The 25411-nt window shown below is 50.2% G+C and overlaps 1 protein-coding gene across 3 annotated transcripts in view; it reads right to left on the bottom strand.

The window, feature by feature from the left end:
• The window catches only part of LOC134933477 (gastrula zinc finger protein XlCGF49.1-like), a 76792-nt gene that overhangs the window by 25289 nt on the left and 26092 nt on the right, over positions 1–25411 (bottom strand). The window contains exon 2 of one of the 3 annotated variants that reach the window (XM_063928715.1): positions 867–1066. The exons of the other annotated variants lie outside the window; for them this stretch is intronic. The gene's annotated coding sequence lies outside the window, so the exon portion shown is untranslated. The remainder of the gene's footprint in view (positions 1–866; positions 1067–25411) is intronic. 3 annotated transcript variants of the gene reach the window in all.

The following is a 25411-nucleotide window of genomic DNA, read 5'->3' as shown; positions in this document are numbered from 1 at the left end:
ACTGTGCCCCCCCTCGTTTTACACTGTGAGCTGCTCAACGGTGTTTTGGCGGGGCCAGCATCTCTGTGAGGAGAAAATGGCGCTGGATAGAGTTGTGAGGGCTAAGCCACGCCCCCTTATCGGCGCGCTTCAGTCCCGCTAGTTTTTCACATTTTTATACTGGCGAGGGTCTGTACACAGTGCCTATGCACTGTATACTTCTTTGCCAGGATATATATATGAGGTATAATTGCTGCCCAGGGCGCCCCCCCCTGCGCCCTGCACCCGTGTAGTGCCGCTTGTGTGTGGGAGCAAAGGCACGCAGCGCGACCGCTGCACGGTACCTCAGAGACACTGAAGTCTTCTGCCGTCACTGAAGTCTTCTGTTCTTCTAATACTCACCCGGCTTCTTTCTTCTGGCTCTGTGAGGGGGGTGATGGCGCGGCTCTGGGAACGAGCAGCTAGGCGAACCAAGTGATCAGACCCTCTGGAGCTAATGGTGTCCAGTAGCCTAAGAAGCAGAGCCTTGAAACTCACAGAAGTAGGTCTGCTTCTCCCCCCTCAGTCTCACGATGCAGGGAGCCTGTTGCTAGCAGTGCTTCCTGAAAACAATAAACCTAAAAAAGTATTTTCTCAGAGAAACTCAGGAGAGCTCCCCTGGTGTGTGTCCAGTCTCTCTGGGCACAGAGTCTAACTGGAGTCTGGAGGAGGGGCATAGAGAGAGGAGCCAGTTCACACCCATTCAAAGTCTTACAGTGTGCCCATGTCTCCTGCAGATCCCGTCTATACCCCATGGTCCTTTTGGAGTCCCCAGCATCCTCTAGGACGTATGAGAAAATGCGTCACCAACCGTCGTGAGGGAACATAGGTCAAGAAGGTAGACTTACCAGTGATATCTGCCGAGATCAACTTAACAAAGCCATCCCCAAACCAGGTTTCACCTTCATAGGGAAGATACTCCAGTTCTTCTCGGAGTCAGCCTCAGCATTCCATTGGTGAATCCACCACGCCCTCCTAGTCGAGACCGCCATGGAAGTGGCCCGCGAAAACAAGAGTCCTATATCCCTTGTAGTCGCACGGCAGTATGCTGCAATGATATAGACATGACTCAACTTAAGTTGCATACAACTACTCCCCCATGCGCATGTAATGCAAGTATAATCAACTTACATGCGGACACATACTTAGAGTATCACATATCTTCATGCATACGATCCTATGTGACAGGGCCCCGTGCAGAACAGGGGGTGACTCTCACCTTATTCTATCTATGAGAAGGAATAACTTTACCTCAGCATTCATTATAAATATTATTATATACATATATACATACATATATACCGTCCAATGCACCTATACACACTTATCTATATATATATATAATAAGATTTTACTCACCGGTAAATCTATTTCTCGTAGTCCGTAGTGGATGCTGGGGACTCCGTAAGGACCATGGGGAATAGACGGGCTCCGCAGGAGACTGGGCACTCTAAAGAAAGATTTAGGACTATCTGGTGTGCACTGGCTCCTCCCCCTATGACCCTCCTCCAAGCCTCAGTTAGGAACTGTGCCTGGAAGAGCTGACACAATAAGGAAGGATTTTGAATCCCGGGTAAGACTCATACCAGCCACACCAATCACACCATATAACACGTGATAGGAACCCCGGTTAACAGTATGATAACAATTGGAGCCTCTGAAGAGATGGCTCACAACAAAACCCGATTTTTGTAACAATAACTATGTACAAGTATTGCAGACAATCCGCACTTGGGATGGGCGCCCAGCATCCACTACGGACTACGAGAAATAGATTTACCGGTGAGTAAAATCTTATTTTCTCTGACGTCCTAGTGGATGCTGGGGACTCCGTAAGGACCATGGGGATTATACCAAAGCTCCCAAACGGGCGGGAGAGTGCGGATGACTCTGCAGCACCGAATGAGAGAACTCCAGGTCCTCCTCAGCCAGGGAATCAAATTTGTAGAATTTAGCAAACGTGTTTGCCCCTGACCAAGTAGCTGCTCAGCAAAGTTGTAAAGCCGAGACCCCTCGGGCAGCCGCCCAAGATGAGCCCACCTTCCTTGTGGAATGGGCTTTTATTGATTTAGGCTGCGGTAATCCTACCGCAGAATGCGCCAGCTGAATAGTGCTACAAATCCAGCGCGCAATAGACTGCTTAGAAGCAGGAGCACCCAGCTTGTTGGGTGCATACAGGATAAACAGCGAGTCAGTTTTTCTGACTCCAGCCGTCCTGGAAACATAAATTTTCAGGGCCCTGACTACGTCCAGCAACTTGGAATCCTCCAAGTCCCTAGTAGCCGCAGGCACCACAATAGGTTGGTTCAAGTGAAAAGCTGGGAGAAACTGAGGACGAGTCCTCCATTCTGCCCTATCCATCTGGAAAATCAGATAAGGGCTTTTTCAAGACAAAGCCGCCAATTCCGAAACCCGCCTGGCCAAAGCCAGGGCCAACAGTACGACCACTTTCCACGTGAGATATTTTAATTCCACAGTCTTAAGTGGTTCGAACCAATGTGATTTCAGGAATGCCAAAACTACATTGAGATCCCAAGGTGCCACTGGGGGCACAAAAGGAGGCTGAATATGCAGAACTCCTTTGACAAAAGTCTGAACTTCAGGCAGTGAAGCCAGTTCTTTCTGGAAGAAAATCGACAAGAGCCGAAATCTGGACCTTGATGGACCCCAATTTGAGGCCCAACGTCACCCCTGCTTGCAGGAAGTGCAGGAATCGACCCAGTTGAAATTCCTCCTTCGGGGCCTTCATGGCCTCACACCAAGCAACATATTTCCGCCAAATGCGGTAATAATGTCTTGCGATGACATCCTTCCTGGCTTTGATCAGGGTAGGGATGACTTCCTCCGGAATACCCTTTTCCTTTAGGATCCGGTGTTCAACCGCCATGCCGTCAAACGCAGCCGCGGTAAGTCTTGGAACAGACAGGGTCCCTGCTGCAGCAGGTCTTGTCTGAGCGGCAGAGGCCAAGGGTCCTCTGCCAGCATCTCTTGAAGTTCCGGGTACCAAGCTCTTCTTGGCCAATCCGGAACCACGAGTGTGGTTTTCACTCCTCGCATTCTTATTATTCTCAGTACCTTGGGTATGAGAGGTAGAGGAGGAAACACATAAACCGACTGGTACACCCACGGTGTCACTAGAGCGTCCACAGCGATCGCCTGAGGGTCCCTTGACCTGGCGCAATATCTTTTCAACTTTTTGTTGAGGCGGGACGCCATCATGTCCACCCGTGGTCATTCCCAACGGTTTACCCGCATTTGGAAAACTTCTGGAAGAAGTCCCCATTCTCCCGGGTGTAGGTCGCCCATCGGAGAATCCTTGTGGCTTCTGCCATCGCCATCCTGCTTCTTGTGCCGCCCTGTCTGTTTACATGGGCGACCGCCGTGATATTGTCTGATTGGATCAGTACCGGCTGGTTCTGAAGCAGGGGCCTTGCTTGGCATAGGGCATTGTAAATGGCCCTTAGCTCCAGAATATTTATGTGAAGCGAAATCTCCTTGGAAATTTCTTCCCTGTGTGACTGCACCCCAGCCCCGAAGGCTGGCCTCCGTGGTCACCAGGACCCAGTCCTGTATTCCGAATCTGCGGCCCTCTAGTAGATGAGCCCTCTGCAGCCACCACAGCAGCGACAACCTGTTTCTTGCCGACAGGGTTATCCGCTGTTGTATCTGTAGATGGGACCCGGACCATTTGTCCCACTGGAACGTCCTTACGTGGAACCTTCCGAATGGAATTATGCTTCGTACGAAGCTACCATTTTTTCCAGGACTCGTGTGCTTCCACTGGAAGAAACACTCTTTTCTGGTCTGTGTCCAGAATCATTCCCAGGAACAGAAGACATGTCGTCGGGACCAGCTGTGACTTTGGAATATTAATAATCCAGTCGTGCTGTTGTAGCACTTCCCGAGAGAGTGCTACCCCCACTACCAACTGTTCTTTGGACCTCGCCTTTATCAGATCGTCCAAGTACGGGATAATAAAAACTTCCTTCATGCGAAGGAGTATCATCATTTCGGCCATTACCTTGGTAAAGACCTTCGGTGCCGTGGACAACTCCAACGGCAGCGTCTGGAACTGATAGTGACAGTCCTGTACCACACATCTGAGGTACTCCTGGTGAGGAGGGTAAATGGGGACATGCAGGTACGCATCCTTGATGTCCAGGGAGACCCTGTAATCCCCCTCGTCCAGGCTCGTAATAACCGCCCTGAGCGATTCCATCTTGAACTTGAATCTTCTGATATAAAAGTTCAAGTATTTTAATTTTAAGATGGGTCTCACCGAACCGTTCTGTTTCGGTACCACAACCATTGTGGAATAGTAACCCCTTCCTTGCTGACACTTGTTGTGATTATAGTGTTGAATAGCCACCAACACCGCCTCCCTGGCAGAGGGAGGTGCCGGTAAGGCAGATTTTAGGAAACGGCGGGGGGAAGAACGTCTCGAACTCCAGCCTGTACCCCTGAGATACTACTTGAAGGACCCAGGGATCCATGTGAGAGAGCACACTGGGCGCTGAAATTTCTGAGACGGGCCCCCACCGTACCCGGGTCCGCCTGAGCAGCCCCAGCGTCATGCTGTGGACTTACCGGACGCAGGGAGGACTTCTGCTCTTGGGAACTAGCTGTGTGCTGCAGCTTTTTCCTCTACCTTTGCCTCTCGGCAGAAAGGATGAGCCTCTAGCCCTCTTGCTTTTCTGGGGCCGAAAGGACTGTACTTGATGATACGGTGCTTTCTTTTGTTGTGGGGTAGCCTGTGGCAAAAAAGTCGATTTCCCAGCAGTAGCTGTGGAAACGAGGTCTGAAAGACCATCCCCAAACAGTTTTAACCCCTTATAGGGCAAAACTTCCATGTGCCGATTCGAGTCGGCATCGCCTGACCATTGCCGAGTCCATAACCCCCGTCTGGCGGCAATGGACCTAGCGCTTATTTTTGATGCCAGCCGGCAAATATCCCTCTGTGCATCACGCATGTATAAGACCACGTCTTTTATATGCTCTATTGTCAGCAAAATATTGTCCCTATCCATAGTAATTTTCCGACAGGGAATCTGACCACGCAGCGGGAGCACTGCACATCCATGCCGAAGCAATGGCTGGTCGCAATATAATGCCCGAGTGTGTGACTATATCTTTCAGGGTAACCCCCTGCTTTTTATCAGCAGGTTCCTTCAGGGCGGCCGTATCCGGAGACGGTAGTGCCACCTTTTCTGATAAGCGTGTAAGCGCTGTATCTACCCTATGGGGTGTTTCCCAACGTGACCTATCCTCTGGCGGGAAAGGGTACGCTGCCAATTACCGTTTAGAAATTATCAATTTCTTACCGGGGGAAGACCACGCTTCCTCACACACCTCATTTAATTTCTCAGATGCAGGAAAACCTACTGGTAGTTTTCTCTCACCAAACATAATACCCTTTTATGTGGTACCTGGGGTATTATCATAAATGTGTAATACATTTTTCATTGCCTCAATCATGTAACGGGTGGACCTATTTGGAGGGTACACTAGTCTCATCGTCGTCGACACTGGAGTCGGTATCCGTGTCGACATCTGTCTCTGCCATCTGAGGTAGCGGGCGTTTTTAGAGCCCCCCATGACATTTGAGACGCTGCAACAGGCACAAGCTGAGTAGCCGGCTGTTCTGTGTCGTCGACCTTTTGTGTAAGGAGTTGACACTTTCACGTAATCCTTCCATAAGTCCAACCACACCGGTGTCGATCCCATCCCGCAGGGGGTGACATCACATTTACAGGCATTCGCTCCGCCTCCACATCATTATCCTCCTCATACATGTCGACACAGCCGTACCGACACACAGCACACACACAGGGAATGCTCTGACAGAGGACAGGACCCCACAAAGCCCTTTGGGGAGACAGAGGGAGAGTATGCCAGCACACACCAGGGCGCTATATATCACAGGGATATCACATATAAGAGTGTTTTCCCTTATAGCTGCCTATATATATTGTATACTGCGCCTAAATTGTGCCCCCCTCTCTTTTTAACCCTTTCTGTAGTATTGACTGCAGGGGAGAGCCAGGGAGCTTCCCTCCAACGGAGCTGTGAGGGAAAAATGGCGCCAGTGTGCTGAAGGATATAGCTCCGCCCCTTTTTCGCGGACTTTCTCCCGCATTTTTATGGATTCTGGCAGGGGTTAAAAAGCACCTATATAGCCTCTGGGGCTATATATGGTGCCAGTTTGCCAGCCAAGGTGTCAGTATTGCTGCTCAGGGCGCCCCCCCCCAGCGCCCTGCACCCATCAGTGACCGAAGTGTGTGGTGTGCATGAGGAGCAATGGCGCACAGCTGCAGTGCTGTGCGCTACCTTGGAGAAGACAGAAGTCTTCAGCCGCCGATTTTCCGGACCACCTTCTTGCTTCTGGCTCTGTAAGGGGGACGGCGGCGCGGCTCCGGGAACGGACGACGAGATCGGGTCCTGTGTTCGATCCCTCTGGAGCTAATGGTGTCCAGTAGCCTAAGAAGCCCAAGCTACCACCACTTAGGTAGGTTCGCTTCTTCTCCCCTTAGTCCCTCGATGCAGTGAGCCCGTTGCCAGCAGGTCTCACTGAAAATAAAAAACCTAACAAACACTTTCTTCCTAGGAGCTCAGGAGAGCCCCTAGTGTGCATCCAGCTCAGCCGGGCACAGAAATCTAACTGAGGCTTGGAGGAGGGTCATAGGGGGAGGAGCCAGTGCACACCAGATAGTCCTAAATCTTTCTTTAGAGTGCCCAGTCTCCTGCGGAGCCCGTCTATTCCCCATGGTCCTTACGGAGTCCCCAGCATCCACTAGGACGTCAGAGAAATATATATATCTATCTATCTATCTATCTATATATATATATATATATATATATATATATATATATATACATACACATCTAATACGTATACATATATCTTTTGTCAGGAACAGCAAGGTCCCTAGTGACGTTAATACGTTCCAATGTGTATTAACAGGTACTGAATCTACGTGAATGCCAATTTTTGAGGATCTGATCAGGAAACATTATGGTCGACCTAAGAAAGAGTATTCGAGTCGATCTCAGGGAGTAGTAACTGGGCAAAAAAATTTTTTGCGACCATGAGGGGCCTGAGAGAAATCTATTCTATGAATATGACTCCCTCCATAAATATTATCACGTCTGTGATCGTGCCACAGACCTATATAACCTTACTATACATACATATTACATATAGGTATAGCTTTATCTGATATGTATCCACCCAGTCAGATATTGTTGGTGCCGACAGGGACACCCCCCACGTCTGTGTCTCCCATATAGTTTTCTCTTGGGAAAAACATACCTCTACTGACATGTTGACGTATGTACATGTACCAAGTACCATTAGGAGTTGACAGCGCCGACATAGTCATTCCCTTTGTGGCAGAGCCCTCAGCCTGAAACATGCCGACACACGTGTACCAAACACCCACCGACATTACACTGGCTATAAGGGATAGACCCCAGTATATTCTGTCATGGAAACACAGAAGGATTTTACCAGCTCATTTCCCCAACACCCATGATATAGTGTTTTTATTTCAACTTATATTACACCAAATAACTGTGCCCCCCCTCGTTTTTCACTCTGATCTATACAGCAGTCTTTAGGAAGGACCAGCGTCTCTGTGAGGAGAAAATGGCGCTGGTTAGAGCTGTGAGGGATAAGCCACGCCCCCTTAATGGCGCGCTTCAGCCCCGCTATTTTCTATATATTTATACTGGCGGGGGTTTGTATTTAGTGCCCAGGCACTTAATATCTCTCTTGCCAGTCTCTATCTGAGGTATACATGCTGCCCAGGGCGTCCCCCCTGCGCCCTGCACCCTTGTAGTGCCGCTTGTGTGGGGGAGCAATGGCGCGCAGCTCGGTACCTCAGACAAAGTCTTCTGCCGTCACTGAAGTCTTCTCTTCTTCATTTACTCACCCGGCTTCTTTCTTCTTGCTCTGCAAGGGGGGTGACGGCGCGGCTCCGGGAACGAGCAGCTAGGCGTACCAAGTGATCGGACCCTCTGGAGCTAATGGTGTCCAGTAGCCTAAGAAGCAGAGCCTTTGAACTCACAGAAGTAGGTCTGCTTTTCTCCCCTCAGTCCCACGGTGCAGGGAGCCTGTTGCCAGCAGGTCTCACTGAAAATAATAAACCTAACAAAGTCTTTTCAGAGAAACTCAGTAGAGCTCCCCTGTCTGTGACCAGTCTCGCTGGGCACAGAATCTAAACTGGAGTTTGGAGGAGGGGCATAGAGGGAGGAGCCAGTTCACACCCAATCAAAGTCTTAAAGTGTGCCTATGTCTCCTGCGGATCCCGTCTATACCCCATGGTTCTTGAAGCATCCCCAGCATCCTCTAGGACGTAAGGAAAAATGATATTTATTAACACATGTATCTTGTACCGTATCGACACAGGCATCGTAGATGCATCCATTAATAAATGCCATAGCCTATTCTAAATATTGAAATATGCAATTTGACTTTGACAAGGCGACCCGCCGAACACTCGGCCGCTATGTCGGCGGATCCATCGGCAAAGTGTGTCATTTCAAGGACTGTGTTAGATAGATAACAGTAAAACATACTTGCCTACTTTAAAAAATAATTTCAGGGAGCTTGTAGGAGTTAGCAGAATGCGCCACTGAGGGGGGGTGTCATGTTCCACCAAAGGACGTCTCTAGCTCCACCTTTACATACAAACACACTGATGATATTACATGTCAAATGCAATAAAGCTGTCACAAAACTTTGAATAGTAGGCCATTCAACACTGCTTTCACATACAGGTATATTCGTCGTATTGTGTGTTATAAGGCTGCAGAAAATATAAACTCCTAAGTATCGGAGTATTTTAACTACATGAATACGCCAAAGGTGCTATTTATACAAAGCGGAAGGTATCAATCCCACATTCACATATCAGTGCCCTAATTGTGCTGGTCATAGAATAAGTGTGTGGTATGACAAGATTCATCTTAAAGAGGATTCAAACTAAGATTCCTATACTGCTAGGGCAAATAAAATAATGTCGCCCCTTGAAAATAGGATTTTAATTACCTGAAACGGTAAATCCTTTTCTCGTAGTCCGTAGAGGATGCTGGGGTCCATATTAGTACCATGGGTATAGACGGGTCCACCAGGAGCCATTGGCACTTTAAGAGTTTAATAGTGTGGGCTGGCTCCTCCCTCTATTGCCCTCCTACCAGACTCAGTCTGGAAACTGTGCCCGAGGAGACGACATACTTCGAGAGAAGGAAATACACAGATAGTGGCGAGATTCATACCAGCTCACACAACAGACAAACCCGGCTAACAACTCAGCAACAGCTGAAACAGTACTGAAACAGTAAACAATGCAGAACTTACCTATGAACCAGGTAGAACTGAACTATAAAACCAAAGCAGGAAAACGAAGCGCTGGTTGGGCGCCCAGCATCATCTACGGACTACGAGAAAAGGATTTACCATTTCAGGTCATTAAAATCCTATTTTCTCTTGCGTCCTAGAGGATGCTGGGGTCCATATTAGTACCATGGGGATGTGCCAAAGCTCCCAGAACGGGAGGGAGAGTGCGGAGGCTCCTGTAAGTCCGCTTGACCAAACTTGAGGTCATCAGAGGCCAAAGTGTCGAACTTGTAAAACCTGGCAAACGTGTTCGAACCAGACCAAGTAGCAGCTCGGCAAAGCTGTAGTGCCGAGACCCCCCGGGCAGCCGCCCAGGAAGAACCCACCTTACGAGTACAGTGGGCCTTAACCGATTTCGGACATGGCAATCCTGCCGTTGAATAGGCATGCTGGATAGTGAACCTGATCCAGCGTGAAATCGACTGCTTCGAAGCAGGACACCCAATTTTCTTGGGAGCATAGAGGACAAACAGAGAGTCAGTTTTTCTATGACGAGCTGTCCTCTGCACATAGATCTTCAAAGCCCTCACAACATCCAAGGCCTTTGAAGCAATTGAGGAGTCAGTAGCCACTGGCACCACAATAGGCTGGTTGATATGAAAAGCCGATACAACCTTAGGCAGGAACTGCGGACGAGTCCTAAGTTCCACCCTGTCTTCATGAAAGATCAGATAAGGGCTTTTACAAGATAAAGCCCCCAATTCCGACACGCGCCGAGCAGAAGCCAAGGCCAACAAAGTGACCGCCTTCCACGTGAGAAACTTGATGTCAGCCTTCAGTAGAGGCTCAAACCAAGCTGACTGTAGGAACTGCAACACCACATCAAGATCCCAGGGTGCCGTCGGCGCCACAAAAGGAGGTTGGAGGTGCAGAACCCCTTTCAAAAAGGTCTGAACCTCAGGAAGGACAGCCAATTGCTTTTGAAAGAAGATGGACAAGGCAGAGATTTGGACCTTGATGGAGCCCAATCTCAGGCCCATATCCACTCCTGCTTGCAGGAAAAGGAGAAAACGTCCGAGTTGAAAATCCACCGCAGGAAATTTTCTGGATTCACACCAGGAAACATATTTTTTTTTTCAAATACGGTGGTAATATTTAGACGTTACCCCCTTCCTAGCCTGAATCAGGGTAGGAATAACCTCGCTCGGGATACCTTTCCGAGCTAAGATCTGGCGTTCAACCGCCAAGCCGTCAAACGTAGCCGTGGTAAGTCTTGATAGGCGAACAGCCCCTGCAGCAGCAGATCCTCCCGAAGAGGTAAGGGCCTTGGATCTTCCAGAAGAAGATCCAGCAGATCCGCATACCAAGCCCTTCGCGGCCACTCCGGAGCAATGAGGATTGCCAGAACCCTTGTTCTTCTTACCAGCTAAAGAACCCTTGGGATCAGAGGAAGTGGAGGGAACACATACATTGACGGGAATACCCACGGTGCTACCAGTGCGTTACTTCCTCGAACACCTCCGGATGGAGGCCCCACTCCCCTGGATGGAGATCGTGTCTGCTGAGGAAGTCTGCTTCCCAGTTGTCTACTCCCAGAATGAAGATTGCTGACATCGCTACAGCGTGCCTTTCTGCCCATAGAAGGATTTTTGACACCTCTGACATTGCAGCCCTGCTCTTCGTTCCGCCTTGTCGGTTTATGTAGGCCACTGTGGTCACGTTGTCCGACTGTACCTGAACAGCCCGATCCTGTAGCAGATGTGCTGCTTGCAGGAGGGCATTGTACACGGCCCTTAGCTCCAGGATGTTTATCGGGAGAAGGGATTCTTGAAACGACCACTTTCCTTGAAAGGTTTCCCCCAGAGCGACTGCTCCCCAACCTCTAAGACTTGTATCTGTGGTTAAGAGGATCCAGTTCTGAATTCCGTACCTTCGGCCTTCCAGAAGGTGTGGAAGTTGTAGCCACCAGAGGAGTGAAATCCTGGCTTTCGGAGATAGACATATCCTCTTGTGCATGTGTAGGTGAGAGCCCGACCACTGGTCCAAGAGGTCCAGTTGAAATGGACGAGCGTGAAACCTGCCGTACTGCAGAGCCTCGTAGGCGGCAACCATCTTCCCCAGAAGGCGGATGCATTGATGAACCGACATGCGGGTAGGCCCGGGAGGGACCACTGTTTGAATCACCAATGCCTTCTCCACCGGGAGAAACACCCTCTGCACCTCCGTGTCGAGGATCATTCCCAGGAAAGACAGCCTCCTTGTCAGCTCCAGATGAGACTTTGGAAGGTTCAGGATCCAACCGTGCTTCCTGAGCAGCTGTGTCGTGAGCACGATGGATCGCAATAACCTCTCCCTGGACGAAGCCTTGATAAGGAGATCGTCCAGATAAGGAATTATGTTCACCCCCTGCTTGCGGAGAAGAACCATCATCTCCGCAATCACCTTGGTGAAAATCCTTGGTGCTGTGGAGAGTCCAAACGGCAGCGCCTGGAACTGATAGTGGTCGTCCAACAGCGCAAACCTGAGGTATGCCTGGTGCGGTGACCAAATGGGGATGTGGAGGTAAGCATCCTTGATCTCCAGAGACACCAGGAACTCCCCCTCCGTTAGTCCTGAGATGACAGCCCTCAGAGATTCCATCTTGAATTTGAACTCCCTGAGATAAGGGTTCAAAGACTTTAAGTTCAGAATAGGCCGTACCGAACCATCCGTTTCGGTACTACGAAAAGGTTTGAATAATAACCCTTGTTGCACTGCTGAGGCGGAACCGGAACGACAACTTCCGACACCACCAATTTTCTGATGGCCTCCAGAAGAATCGCTTTGTCCGCCAGCAGAGCTGGTAAGCCTGACTTGAGGAAACGGTGAGGCGGGGGATCTTGAAACTCCAGTCTGTACCCCCTGGACACTATATCCAGGACCCAGGGGTCCAGACCAGACGACACCGAGACGTGGCTAAACTGTCGGAGTCTCGCCCCCACCTGACCGTCCTCCAGGCCCAGCCATCCACCGTTATGCGGAGGGCTTAGTAGCAACAGAAGTGGGCTTTTGGGTCTGGGAACCTGCGGGAGCAGGTTTCTTTCCTTTTGCACGACCACCTCTGAAGAAGGTGTTCGAAGGTTTTTTATTTTTTCTTTGCCTCACGGACCAAAAGGACTGTGAGGCGGCTGGTGTAAAAGGCTTCTTCGTAGCCGGTGCAGCTGAGGGGAGAAAAATAAGATTTTAAACCTACCGGTAAATCTTTTTCTCCTAGTCCGTAGAGGATGCTGGGGACTCTGTAAGGACCATGGGGTATAGACGGGCTCCGCAGGAGACATGGGCACTATAAAGATCTTTTAGTATGGGTGTGCACTGGCTCCTCCCTCTATGCCCCTCCTCCAGACCTCAGTTAGAGAAACTGTGCCCAGAGGAGATGGACAATATGAGGAAAGGATTTTGTTAATCCAAGGGCAAGATTCATACCAGCCACACCAATCATACCATATAACCTGGAATATACGCAACCAGTTAACAGTATGAACAAAAAACAGTATCAGTCAAAGACCGATTCCAACTGTAACATAACCCTTATGTAAGCAACAACTATATACAAGTCTTACAGATTTAGTCCGTACTGGGACGGGCGCCCAGCATCCTCTACGGACTAGGAGAAAAAGATTTACAGGTAGGTTTAAAATCTTATTTTCTCTTACGTCCTAGAGGATGCTGGGGACTCCGTAAGGACCATGGGGTTTATAACAAAGCTCCAAACCGGGCGGGAGAGTGCGGATGACTCTGCAGCACCGATTGAGCAAAAGCGAGGTCCTCATCAGCCAGGGTATCAAACTTGTAGAATTTTGCAAAAATGTTTGAACCCGACCAAGTAGCTGCTCAGCAAAGCTGTAATGCAGAGACGCCTCGGGCAGCCGCCCAAGAAGAGCCCACCTTCCTAGTGGAATGGGCCTTTACCGAATTAGGTAATGGCAATCCAGCCGTAGAATGAGCCTGCTGAATCGTGGTACAGATCCAGCAAGCAATAGTCTGCTTAGAAGCAGGAGCGCCAACCTTGTTGGCTGCATACAGGACAAACAGAGCCTCTGTTTTCCTAACCCTAGCCATCCTGGCTACATAAATTTTTAAGGCCCTGACTACATCCAGGGACTTGGAGTCCTCCAAGTCACCCGTAGCCACAGGCACCACAATAGGTTGGTTCATATGAAATGAAGAAACCATCTTAGGCAAAAATTGAGGACGAGTCCTCAACTCTGCTCTATCCACATGGAAAATCAAATAGGGACTCTTGTGAGACAAGGCCGCCAATTCGGACACCCGTCTTGCAGATGCCAAGGCCAATAACATGACCACCTTCCAAGTGAGAAATTTTAATTTCACCGTTTGAAGAGGTTCAAACCAGTGAGATTTTAGGAAACTTAACACCACGTTAAGGTCCCATGGTGCCACAGGGGGCACAAAAGGAGGCTGGATGTGCAGCACTCCCTTCACAAAAGTCTGGACTTCTGGGAGAGAAGCCAATTCCTTCTGAAAGAATATAGATAGGGCCGAAATCTGTACCTTAATGGAGCCTAACTTCAGGCCCATATCCACTCCTGTCCGTAAAAAGTGGAGAAAATGGCCCAGATGGAAATCTTCCGTAGGAGCATTCTTGGCTTCACACCAAGATACATACTTCCTCCAGATACGGTGATAATGTTTCGCCGTCACCTCCTTCCTAGCCTTTATCAGAGTAGGGATGACTTCCTCCGGAATACCTTTTCCAGCTAGGATTCGGTGTTCAACCGCCATGCCGTCAAACGTAGCCGCGGTAAGTCTTGGAATACGCAGGGCCCCTGCTGCAACAGGTCCTCCCTGAGAGGAAGAGGCCACGGATCTTCTGTGAGCATTTCCTGAAGATCTGAATACCAGGCCCTTCGAGGCCAATCTGGAACAACGAGTATTGTCTGTACTCTTTTTCGTCTTATGATTCTCAATAGTTTTGAGATGAGAGGCAGAGGAGGGAACACATAGACCGACTGAAACACCCATGGTGTCACTAGGGCGTCTACCGCTACTGCCTGAGGGTCCCTTGACCTGGCACTATACCTCCGAAGCTTTTTGTTGAGACGTGACGCCATCATGTCTATTTGAGGAAGTCCCCAATGACTTGTTATGTCTGCAAAGACTTCTTGATGAAGTCCCCACTCTCCTGGATGGAGATAGTGTCTGCTGAGGAAGTCTGCTTCCCAGTTGTCTACTCCCAGTATGAAGACCGCTGACAGAACGCTTACGTGATTTTCCGCCCAGCGAAGAATCCTGGTGGCTTCCACCATTACCACTCTGCTCCTTGTCCCGCCTTGGCGGTTTACATGAGCCACGGCTGTGACGTTGTCTGATTGAATCAGCACCGGTAGGTTGCGAAGATTCCCCGCTTGTCGTAGGCCGTTGTATATGACCCTCAATTCCAGCACGTTGATGTGTAGACAAGCCTCCTGGCTTGACCATAGTCCCTGAAAATTTCTTCCTTGTGTGACTGCTCCCCATCCCCGGAGGCTCGCGTCCGTGGTTAACAGAACCCAGTCCTGAATGCCGAACCTGCGACCCTCTAGAAGGTGAGCACTCTGCAGCCACCACAGGAGAGACACCCTGGCCCTGGGGGACAGGCTTATCTTCTGATGTATTTGTAGATGAGACCCGGACCACTTGTCCAGAAGGTCCCACTGAAATGTCCTCGCATGGAACCGGCCGAAGGGGATGGCCTCGTAGGCTGCCACCATTTTCCCAGAACTCGAGTGCATTGATGAACAGACACTTTTTTTTTGTTTTAGCAGGTCTCTGACCATGTTCTGGAGGTCATGGGCTTTTTCCATTGGGAGAAAAACCCTCTTCTGTTCCGTGTCCAGAATCATGCCTAGGAATGATAGTCGAGTCGTTGGAACCAATTGTGACTTTGGCAGATTGAGAATCCAACCGTGCTGTTGTAGCACTCTCAGGGAGAGCGACACGCTCTTCAGCAATTGATCTCTCGATCTCGCTTTTATCAGTAGATCGTCCAAGTACGGGATAATTGTGACTCACTGCCTGCGCAGGAGCCCCATCATCTCCGCCATCACCTTGGTGAAAATCCTCGGTGCCGTGGAAAGCCCAAACGGCAACGTCTGAAACTGGTAATGACAGTCCTGTACAGTGAATCTCAGGTACTCCTGATGAGGAGGATATCTGGGGACATGAAGGTAGGCATCCTTCGCGTCCAGTGATACCATAAAATCCCCCCCTTCCAGACTGGATATCACAGCCCGGAGCGATTCCATCTTGAATTTGAACTTTTTCAAGTACAGGTTTAGGGATTTTAGATTTAAAATGGGTCTGACCGAACCATCCGGCTTCGGGACCACGAACAGGGTTGAATAGTACCCTTTCCCCTGTTGGACCAGGGGAACCTTGACAATCACTTGCTGTTGACACAGCTTTTGAATTGCAGCCAATACTACTTCCCTCTCCGGGGGAGAAGCTGGCAAGGCCGACTTGTAAAAATCGGCGAGGGGGCACCTCTTCGAATTCCAGTTTGTAGCCTCGGGATACAATTTCCATCGCCCAAGGATCCACGTCTGAAAGAACCCAGACCTGGCTGAAGAGTCGAAGACGTGCCCCCACCGGTGCGGACTCCCTCAGTGGAGCCCCAGCGTCATGCGGTGGATTTAGCAGAAGCCGGGGAGGACTTCTGCTCCTGGGAACTAGCCGGAGCAGGCGTTCTCTTTCCTCTACCCTTACCTCTGGCGAGGAAGGATGAGCCCCGACCTCTTCTGGACTTATGCGACCGAAAGGACTGCATCTGATATTGTGGAGTTTTCTTTTGCTGTGGGGGAACAAAAGGCAAAAAAGTAGATTTACCCGCGGTAGCTGTGGAAACCAGGTCCGCTAGACCATCCCCAAATAAAACTTCACCCTTGTAAGGTAAAACCTCCATTTGCTTCTTTGAGTCGGCATCACCCGCCCATTGGCGAGTCCACAGGGCTCGTCTAGCAGAAATCGCCATGGCGTTGGCTCTCGAACCTAGCAGCCCAACGTCTCTCTGAGCGTCTCTCATAAATAAGACTGCGTCTTTAATGTGACCTAAGGTCAATAAAATGGTATCCCTGTCTAGGGTATCAATGTCAGTTGACAAGGTATCTGTCCAAGCCGCAACTGCGCTACATACCCATGCCGATGCAATTGCCGGTCTGAGTAAAGCACCCGTATGCGTATGAATAGATTTTAAGGTAGTCTCCTGCCTGCGATCAGCAGGATCCTTGAGGGCTGCCGTGTCAGGAGACGGCAGCGCCACCTTCTTGGACAGACGTGTCAAAGCCTTGTCCACCCTGGGCGAAGATTCCCACCGTACCCTGTCCTGTACAGTACAGGGAAAGGGTACGCCATAAGAATACTCTTGGGAATCTGCAGTTTTTTGTCTGGAGTTTCCCAAGCTTTTTCAAATAACTCTTTCAGCTCATGAGATGGGGGAAAAGGTAACCTCAGGTCTCTTTTCCTTATACATGCGCACCCTCGTGTCAGGGACAGAGGGGTCATCAGTGATATGCAAAACATCTTTTATTGCAATAATCATATAATGAATACTTTTGGCCACCCTTGGGTGTAACCTCGCATCATCGTAGTCGACACTGGAGTCAGAATCCGTGTCGGTATCAGTGTCTGCTATTTGGGATAGGGGACGTTTTTGAGACCCAGAAGGACCCGGTGACCCAGTCGAAGCTGTGGATTGACTCCCTGCTTTTTCCCTGGACTCTGCTTTGTCCAATCTCTTATGTAATAAGGTCACATTTGCATTTAAAACATTCCACATGTCCATCCAATCATGAGTCGGCGTTGCCGACGGAGACACCACAATCATCTACTCCTTAGATGAGCCTTCCGCTTCAGACATGCCGACACACTCGTACCGACACCCCCACTCACACAGGGATATATCTATAAGGAGACAGTTCCCCAATAAGGCCCTTTGGAGAGACAGAGAGAGAGTATGCCAGCACACACCCAGCGCCAACTGACACTGGAAACAATTTCCCAGATAATATAGCGCTTTTACATATATAATTACTGTGTAATACACTCACTGCGCCTTACAAGTGCCCCCCCTCTTTTCAGCCCTCTGTCACCGTGTTCAGCAGGGGAGAGTCCGGGGAGCCAGCTTCTCTGCAGTGCTCTGTGGAGAAAATGGCGCTAGTTGGTGCTGAGGGACCAAGCTCCACCCCCTCCAGCGGCGGGCTTCGGTCCCGCTCAATTGTTTAAACTGGCGGGGGATTTTTATAATTACTGCCTCTGCAGCCCATATATTCATAAATGCCAGCCTAGAGGTTTATATTGCTGCCCAGGGCACCCCCCTTGTGCCCTGCACCCATCAGTGCCTGCTAGTGTGTGTAGTGTGTGGGAGCAATGGTACCTCAGGGAAGATCTGAAGTCTTCTGCCACCTTGAAGTCTTCTTTTCTTCTTATACTCACCCGGCTTCTATCTTCCAGCTCTGTGAGGAGGACGGCGGCGCGGCTCTGGGACGAACGGCGGGGGGAGACCTGCGTTCCGACTCCCTCTGGAGCTAATGGTGTCCAGTAGCCTAAGAAGCAGAGCCTATCACTTAAGTAGGTCTGCTTCTCTCTCCTCAGTCCCACGATGCAGGGAGCCTGTTGCCAGCAGTGCCCCTGAAAATAAAAAACCTAACAAAATTCTTTTTCAGAGAAACTCAGGAGAGCTCCCCTGTAATGCACTCAGTCTCCTCTGGGCACAGGATCTAACTGAGGTCTGGAGGAGGGGCATAGAGGGAGGAGCCAGTGCACACCCATACTAAAAGTTCTTTATAGTGCCCATGTCTCCTGCGGAGCCCGTCTATACCCCATGGTCCTTACGGAGTCCCCAGCATCCTCTAGGACGTAAGGTAAGTAGACTTAACTGCGGTAGCCGTGGCAATCCACGCATCCAGCGCCTCCCCAAAGAGAGCCTGACCTGTGTAGGGTAGGCCCTCCATGCTCTTCCTGGATTCCGCATCCGCGGACCATTGGCGCAGCCAGAGACCCCTGCGAGTCGAGACGGACATGGAGGAGATCACCGCAGCCATGGAACCCAGGTCCTTCATGGAATCCACTAGGAACCCTGCAGAATCCTAAATATGGCGTAAAAACATAACAACGTGATCTTTATCCAGCGTAGCCGATTCTTCCTGCATAGTGATAGACCACCTGGCAATAGCTTTTGCAATCCAAGCACAGGCTATAGTAGGCCTTAATATAGCCCCAGAAGCCATGTACACGGATTTTAACGTAGCATCCACCTTGCGATCCACCAGGTCTTTCAACGTGGTAGATCCTGGTACCGGCAGCACCACCTGTTTGGACAGCCTAGATAGAGAGGCATCGACCATCGGCGGGGACTCCCATTTTTTCCTATCTTCCTCTGGGAAGGGTAAAGCAACCAAAACCCTCTTAGGGATCTGAAATTTCTTTTCCGGAGTTTCCCAGGCCTTTCAAAGATAGCGTTAAATTCTTTGGATGATGGGAAGGTGAGGGGGGGCTTCTTGTTTTCTGTAAAGAAGGCCTCCTCCACCTGTTCCGGAGCTGTGTCCGAAATGTGCAAAACATCTCTAACAGCCGCAATCAATAACTGTACCCCCTTGGCAAGTGATGACGTTCCCCTCGACACATCCCCGTCACCGTCTGCAGTGTCAGAGTCGGTGTCCGTGTCATCCTGCAACATTGCAAGTGCACGTTTCTGAGAATGAATCGCAGCGGACCTGAGGAGGCAGTATCAGACCAAACAACCATAGAGGACTGGAGGACCTGAGTGGCGTGCTCAGTCCTAGCAACTCTATCAGAAATCTGGGAAATAGTCCCCCTCAGAGAGACTAACCATTCTGGCTCTCTAGCAGGGATCTGCGCTAAAACTGTGCAATCCTGATTACATGGAATGGAGTCCTCTTGTGAGGATAAATCCTCTGCAGCATATGATACATTGTCCCTAGACATGTTACCACACACACAACACCCCACAAACACACAGGGTATCATGAAGGCAGAGTTTCCCCCCAAAGAATGGCATAGAGACACAGAGATTGGAGCCAACCCACACACAGCGCTATTAAAAGTATAGGGAGTCCCTAACCAGCGCTGACTGTGTCCCTTATTAGGTGACACAGGCTGTATACAGCTCCCCCCCCCCCCCCCTCCTTCTACAACCCCCTTGGTACCGTACAGATAGCTGGAGAATGCTCTGGAGGGACCTGGATCCACTTTGCAGTGAGAGCAGGCAGGAAAAATGGCGCTGAACGCTGCTGGGTCCGCTCTGAGGAGAAGCTCCGCCCTCTTCAATGGCACCGGCTTCCCGCTCTGTAAAGAGATTATACTGGCCTGGAGGAACAGTGGCTGACCTGGATCCGCAGACCCCGTCAGGAGATGACCAGTGTGGGGTCTGGAGCAAGCCCAGGACGCTCCCCCCAGCGCCGCACCAAGGTACACTGAGCCGCCCAGGAGCGCGGTCAAGGCCGCGCTCCCGACCTAACAGCCGCCCTCTTCACACTGTCCCCCCGCTTGCAAGGGGGGATAGTAACTAACTCGCCATGTTCAGCATCTGGGGGGGTGGCGGCCGGCTGCAGGGACGGGGCGCGATCGGACCCCCCGAAGCTAACGTCCAGTCAGCGGGAGCAGTGGCTCAGGACCCCGTGAGTTGGACACTGCTCCCCCCCCCCCCCAGTCCCACGCTGCAGGGAGGCTGTCGCCAACAGCCTCCCTGTAAAACAAAAAATCCTGAAAGAAATAAATAAAACTCTTTTACCAAGAGAACTCAGTAGAGCTCCCCTAGCTGTGACCGGCTACTCCGGGCACATTTTCTAAACTGAGTCTGGTAGGAGGGGCATAGAGGGAGGAGCCGGCCCACACTATTAAACTCTTAAAAGTGCCAATGGCTCCTGGTGGACCCGTCTATACCCGTGGTACTAATATGGACCCCAGCATCCTCTAGGACGTAAGAGAAAAAATAAGAATTTACTCACCGGTAATTCTATTTATCGTAGTCCGTAGTGGATGCTGGGAACTCCGAAAGGACCATGGGGAATAGCGGGCTCCGAAGGAGGCTGGGCACTCTAGAAAGATTTATGACTACCTGGTGTGCACTGGCTCCTCCCACTATGACCCTCCTCCAAGCCTCAGTTAGGACACCGTGCCCGGACGAGCAGACATAATAAGGAAGGATTTAGAATCCCGGGTAAGACTCTTACCAGCCACACCAATCACACCGTACAACTCGTGATACTATATCCAGTTTGACAGTATGAAAACAACTGAGCCTCTCAACAGATGGCTCAACAATAACCCTTTAGTTAACAGTAACTATGTACAAGTATTGCAGACAATCCGCACTTGGGATGGGCGCCCAGCATCCACTACGGACTACGAGAAATAGAATTACCGGTGAGTAAATTCTTATTTTCTCTAACGTCCTAGTGGATGCTGGGAACTCCGAAAGGACCATGGGGATTATACCAAAGCTCCCAAACGGGCGGGAGAGTGCGGATGACTCTGTAGCACCGAATGAGAGAACTCCAGGTCCTCCTCAGCCAGGGTATCAAATTTGTAGAATTTTGCAAACGTGTTTGCCCCTGACCAAGTAGCTGCTCGGCAAAGTTGTAAAGCCGAGACCCCTCGGGCAGCCGCCCAAGATGAGCCCACCTTCCTTGTGGAATGGGCATTTACAGATTTTGGCTGTGGTATGCCTGCCACAGAATGTGCAAGCTGAATTGTACTACAAATCCAGCGAGCAATAGACTGCTTAGAAGCAGGGGCACCCAGCTTGTTGGGTGCATACAGGATAAACAACGAGTCAGTTTTCCTGACTCCAGCCGTCCTGGAAACATATATTTTCAGGGCCCTGACAACGTCTAGCAACTTGGAGTCCTCCAATTCACTAGTAGCCGCCGGCACCACAATAGGCTGGTTCAGGTGAAACGCTGACACCACCTTAGGGAGAAATTGAGGACGAGTCCTCAACTCTGCCCTATCCATATGGAAAATCAGATAAGGGCTTTTACATGATAAAGCCGCTAATTCTGACACTCGCCTGGCTGAAGCCAAGGCTAATAACATGACCACTTTCCACGTGAGATATTTCAGATCCACGGTTTTTAGTGGCTCAAACCAATGTGATTTTAAGAAACTCAACATCACGTTGAGATCCCAAGGCGCCACAGGAGGCACAAACGGGGGCTGAATATGCAGCACTCCTTTTACAAAAGTCTGAACTTCAGGTACTGAAGCTAGTTCTTTTTGAAAGAAAATCGACAGAGCCGAGATCTGTACTTTAATAGAGCCTAGTTTTAGGCCCATATCCACTCCTGCTTGCAGGAAATGCAGAAATCGACCTAGTTGAAATTCCTCTGTTGGGGCCTTATTGGCCTCGCACCATGCAACATATTTTCGCCATATGCGGTGATAATGCGTTGCCGTAACATCTTTCCTGGCCTTAATAAGCGTAGGAATGACTTCTTCCGGAATACCCTTTTCCTTTAGGATCCGGTGTTCAACCGCCATGCCGTCAAACGCAGCCGCGGTAAGTCTTGGAACAGACAGGGCCCCTGCTGTATCAGGTCCTGTCTGAGCGGTAGAGGCCACGGTTCCTCTGAGAGCATCTCTTGAAGTTCCGGGTACCCCGCTCGTCTTGGCCAATCCGGAACCACGAGAATTGTGTTTACTCCTCGCTTTCTTATTATTCTCAATACCTTTGGGATGAGAGGCAGAGGAGGGAACACATAAACCGACTGGTACACCCACGGTGTCACTAGAGCGTCCACAGCTATCGCCTGAGGGTCCCTTGACCTGGCGCAATATCTTTTTAACTTTTTGTTGAGACGGGACGCCATCATGTCCACCTGTGGTTTTTCCCAACGGTTTACCAGCATCTGGAAGACTTCTGGGTGAAGTCCCCACTCTCCCGGGTGGAGGTCGTGTCTGCTGAGGAAGTCTGCTTCCCAGTTGTCCACTCCCGGAATGAACACTGCTGGCAGTGCTAGTACATGATTCTCCGCCCATCGGAGAATTCTTGTGGCTTCTGCCATCGCCATCCTGCTTCTTGTGCCGCCCTGTCGATTTACATGGGCGACTGCCGTGATGTTGTCTGACTGGATCAGCACCGGCTGGTGTAGGAGCAGGGCTTTTGCTCGACTTAGGGCATTGTAGATGGCCCTTAGTTCCAGAATATTTATGTGAAGGGAAGTCTCCTGACTCGACCATAGTCCTTGGAAGTTTCTTCCCTGTATGACTGCCCCCCAGCCTCGAAGGCTGGCATCCGTGGTCACCAGGACCCAGTCCTGTATTCCGAACCTGCGGCCCTCTAGAAGATGGGCACTCTGCAGCCACCACAGTAGAGACACCCTGGTTCTTGGAGACAGGGTTATTAAGCGATGCATCTGAAGATGCGATCCGGACCACTGGTCCAACAGGTCCCACTGAAAGATTCTGGCATGGAACCTGCCGAAGGGAATTGCTTCGTAAGAAACCACCATCTTCCCCAGGACCCGTGTGCAGCGATGCACTGATACTTGTTTTGGTTTCAGGAGGTCTCTGACTAGAGATGACAACTCCCTGGCTTTCTCCTCCGGGAGAAACACTTTCTTCTGGACTGTATCCAGAATCATACCCAGGAACAGTAGCCGTGTCGTCGGAACCAGCTGTGACTTTGGGATATTCAGAATCCAGCCGTGCTGGTGCAGCACCTCCTGAGATAGTGCTACTCCCACCAACAACTGTTCCTTGGACCTCGCTTTTATTAGGAGATCGTCCAAGTACGGGATAATTAAAACTCCCTTTCTTCGAAGGAGTATCATCATTTCCGCCATAACCTTGGTAAATACCCTCGGTGCCGTGGACAGTCCAAACGGCAGCGTCTGGAATTGGTAATGGCAATCCTGTACCACAAATCTGAGGTACTCCTGGTGAGGATGGTAAATGGGGACATGTAGGTAAGCATCCTTGATATCCAGGGATACCATGTAATCCCCCTCGTCCAGGCTTGCAATAACCGCCCTGAGCGATTCCATCTTGAACTTGAATTTCTTTATGTACGTGTTCAAGGATTTCAAATTTAGAATGGGTCTCACCGAACCGTCCGGTTTCGGTACCACAAATAGTGTGGAATAATAACCCCGGCCTTGTTGAAGTAGGGGTACCTTGATTATCACCTGCTGGGAATACAGCTTGTGAATTGCCGCTAGCACCGCCTCCCTGTCTGAGGGAGCAATCGGCAAGGCAGATTTTAGGAACCGGTGGGGTGGGGACGCCTCGAATTCCAGCTTGTACCCCTGAGATACTATTTTCAGGATCCAGGGATCCACCTGTGAGCGAACCCACTGATCGCTGAAATTTTTGAGGCGACCCCCCACCGTACCTGGCTCCGCCTGTGGAGCCCCACCGTCATGCGGCGGACTTGGAAGAAGAAGCGGGGGAGGACTTTTGCTCCTGGGAATCTGCTGTTTGTTGCAGCCTTTTTCCCCTACCTCTGCCTCTGGACAGAAAGGACCCGCCTTTTCCACGCCTGTTTTTCTGGGTCCGAAAGGACTGAACCTGATAAAACGGCGCCTTCTTAGGCTGTGAGGGGACATGGGGTAAAAATGCTGACTTCCCAGACGTTGCTGTGGAAACTAGGTCCGAGAGACCATCCCCAAATAATTCCTCACCCTTATATGGTAACACTTCCATGTGCTTTTTTGAATCCGCATCTCCAGTCCACTGGCGAGTCCATAAGCCTCTCCTAGCAGAAATGGACAATGCACTTACTTTAGATGCCAGTCGGCAGATTTCCCTCTGTGCATATCTCATATATAAGACTGAGTCTTTTATATGGTCTATGGTTAACAGGATCGTGTCTCTGTCTAATGTGTCAATATTTTCTGACAGTTTATCTGACCACGCAGCGGCAGCACTGCACATCCAAGCTGACGCAATAGCTGGCCTAAGTATAATGCCTGTGTGTGTATATACAGACTTCAGGATCGCCTCCTGCTTTCTATCAGCAGGTTCCTTGAGGGCGGCCGTATCCGGAGACGGTAGTGCCACCTTTTTAGACAAACGTGTGAGCGCTTTATCCACTCTAGGGGGTGTTTCCCAACGTGACCTATCCTCTGGCGGGAAAGGGAACGCCATTAGTACCTTCTTAGGAATTACCAATTTTTTATCAGGGAAAGCCCACGCTTCTTCACACACTTCATTTAATTCATCTGATGGGGGAAAAACTACGGGTAGTTTTTTCTCTCCAAACATAATACCCTTTTTAGTGGTACCTGTAGTTATATCAGAAATGTGTAACACCTCTTTCATTGCCTCAATCATGCAGTGAATGGCCTTAGTGGGCATCAGGTTAGACTCATCGTCGTCGACACTGGTGTCAGTATCAGTGTCGACATCTGGGTCTGCTTGAGGTAGCGGGCGTTTTAGAGCCCCTGATGACCCATGCGACGCCTGGGCAGGCACGAGCTGAGAAGTCGGCTGTCCCACATTTGGCATGTCGTCGATTTTCTTATATAGGGAGTCTATACGTGCACTCATTACTTTCCATAAGCCCATCCACTCAGGTGTCTGCCCCGCAGGGGGTGACATCCCTTCTAAAGGCATCTGCTCCGCCTCCACGTCATTATCCTCATCAAACATGTCGACACAGCCGTACCGACACACCGCACACACACAAGGAATGCTCCGAATGAGGACAGGACCCACAAAAGCCCTTTGGGGGGACAGAGTGAGAGTATGCCAGCACACACCAGAGCGCTATATAATGCAGGGACTAACTGAGTTATGTCCCCTATAGCTGCTGTTTTATATAATATATATATTGCGCCTAAATTTAGTGCCCCCCCTCTCTGTTTTTACCCTGTTTGTAGTGTAGACTGCAGGGGAGAGCCAGGGAGCTTCCTTCCAGCGGATCTGTGAAGGAGAAATGGCGCCAGTGTGCTGCAGGAGATAGCTCCGCCCCTTTTCCGCGGCCTATTCTCCCGCTTTTTTCCATATTCTGGCAGGGGTATTTTCCACATATATAGCCTCTGGGACTATATATTGTGG

This window comes from Pseudophryne corroboree, chromosome 6 (assembly GCF_028390025.1).
Source record: "Pseudophryne corroboree isolate aPseCor3 chromosome 6, aPseCor3.hap2, whole genome shotgun sequence".
Classification (NCBI taxonomy): Eukaryota; Metazoa; Chordata; class Amphibia; order Anura; family Myobatrachidae; genus Pseudophryne; species Pseudophryne corroboree.
This window is presented reverse-complemented; position numbering and strand designations above follow the sequence as displayed.